Source organism: Octopus bimaculoides, chromosome 15 (assembly GCF_046866305.1).
Source record: "Octopus bimaculoides isolate indiv1 chromosome 15, ASM4686630v1, whole genome shotgun sequence".
Lineage (NCBI taxonomy): Eukaryota > Metazoa > Mollusca > Cephalopoda > Octopoda > Octopodidae > Octopus > Octopus bimaculoides.
In genome coordinates this window covers 21,625,220-21,627,719 of record NC_142942.1, presented here as the reverse complement: position 1 = coordinate 21,627,719, position 2,500 = coordinate 21,625,220, and the positions used below count along the sequence as shown (strand labels likewise).

Below are 2,500 nucleotides of genomic sequence, written 5' to 3'. Positions count from 1 at the left end.
TGAAATCCGTGTATATCCTATAAAGCCTTCTTCTTCTTCTTCTTCTTCTTATTATTATTATTATATGTATGTACACACACACACAAGTACACGCACTCCCACACATATATGCTATATCTATATAGTCATGTCCATGTGTGTCTGTGAAAGAGAGAGGGAGAGTCAAAGAGAATAGATGTGTAGGCAGACAGACAGACAAAAGACATAGATAGATAGATACATACATACATACATATATGTAGACAGATGTATAGGCATACAGAGAGAGAGAGAGAGATAGACGTACATATATACATACATGTAGATAGATAGATAAATAGATAGATAGATAGATAGGTAGGTAAGTAGATAGGTAGGTAGGTAGGTTGGTAGATAGATAGATAGATAGATAGATAGATAGATTAGCGCATATATTGCATCTATGCCTAGTCATACAGTTCATGTACAAGAGCATTGAAAGTACATTGACCATTATAGCCGATTCAAGGAGTAACCACGTCTATGTTTATAAACATGCAAGTCAAAACTACATACACGCTATGCATACATGCAGCCACATGCATGCATACTAGTTATGCATACATGCAGCCACATGTAGAGGTGTATATATTTTCATGTATTCATGTGACTACATGTACCATTAGTAGTAGAAGGGTACTTCTCTATACTGCCACCCACGCACTCGAATCACACTGTACTATATACACTCAGATATATGCATGTATTCAGTTCCATCCATCCGTCCGTCCGTCTGTCTGTCTGTCTGTCTGCCTGTGTCTATCAAACTACAATGTGTATGTTTGTATATATATATATATATATATATATATATATATATATATATATGTATATATATATATATATATATATATATATATATATATATATATATATATATATATATACACACACATGCACACATATACACACACATACACATATATGAAAGAAGCGTGTGTGAAGAACGCCCACACCAGGAAGCAACTTAATCGGTTAAAAATAGCAGCCAAATTTCCCTCAGATCGCATCCTTTCAAAAACAGGGAAGGGCACATTAGACCATTTAGTCCTAGATACATTGTGTCGGAGAAAAAAAACCATAATGGTCAGAACTAGAGCGCCTTTTATAAAGGTTGTCCTCGACCGTAGCTGACCTGGGGGCAAACACCAACACCAATATATGCAGAGAAGTACATGTTTTCATGACTACATTCTACGCATACATACATACAGATACACATGCACATATGTACATACATGCATACAAATACATACATACATGTGTGTGTGTGTGTGTGTGTGTGTGTGTGTGTGTGTGTACATATACATACATACGTAATGTATTCACTAACAAACTTGCCATCATTGGAAACGTGTCAACACACACGCATATATATGCAAATACAGTCGTACATACACATACATACAAGTATATATGCGAATGTATATGTACATATATATCTGTACGTATATATTTGCATACACGTATGTGTGTGTATATATATATATATATATATATATATATAGCATGTATGTATATATATATAGCATGTATGTATATAAATATACATCATGTATGTATATATATATACAGATATATAAACCATATGTGTGTGTTTATATATATTTATATATATATATATATATAGAGAGAGAGAGAGAGAGAAAGAGTATGTATGTATGTATACACGAATATACACGCGCGCGCGCACTCATGGACACACATATAAGACCCAAAAGGAGCAACTCGGCGCGGGCGCTCATCCTGCCGAAAATACCAACCAAATTCATTCTAAGTCACTCACTATCGCCTAAGAGAAAGAAGGACACATTATGTAATGAATTAACAAAGTCATTGATGCATCGTGGCTGGGGGAAAGCCGGTATAGCTAGGGCTGGATTGTCATGGATCATAGACCTGCTTCGTCAGGCCTGACCTTGGGCTATAAGACAACAGACCAATGTCCTGTTATAGAGACACCAACATGTTTTGTATGCGGTTGAGCGACATGTTAGAAATGACAACCAAATCGCTCTCAAATATTTCGCTAATGACTTAAGTGAAGATGGATACAATGAAGGATATAGTGGAGGCCCTTCTTTGAAACACCTATGGAATGGTCACGTCTGGAACAGTTCTGAACTTAGGCCGACCGATCAGGGCTTGCCTAGGACAAAATACACATTATACAAAGCGCTATGTATGTATGTATGTATGTATGTATGTATGTATGTACGTACGTACGTATGTACTTATATACATGTATGTGTATAAATATATATATATAAATATATATAATGTATATGTATATACATACATAGATATATATAAATATATGTATATATATGTGTGTATATATATATACATATTTATGTGTGTGTATATATATATATATACACACAAGGGGAGAGAGAGAGGGATAACATATATGTATATCATATAATATATATTGAATGTATATAAAGATACATGTTTATATGTGTATACATATGTAAATATT

At 34.2% G+C, this 2,500-nt stretch overlaps 1 protein-coding gene across 3 annotated transcripts in view; it reads right to left on the bottom strand.

The window, feature by feature from the left end:
* Window positions 1–2,500, bottom strand: part of LOC106876654 (START domain-containing protein 10-like) — a 57,222-nt gene that overhangs the window by 25,915 nt on the left and 28,807 nt on the right. The gene's annotated exons all lie outside the window — the stretch shown is intronic.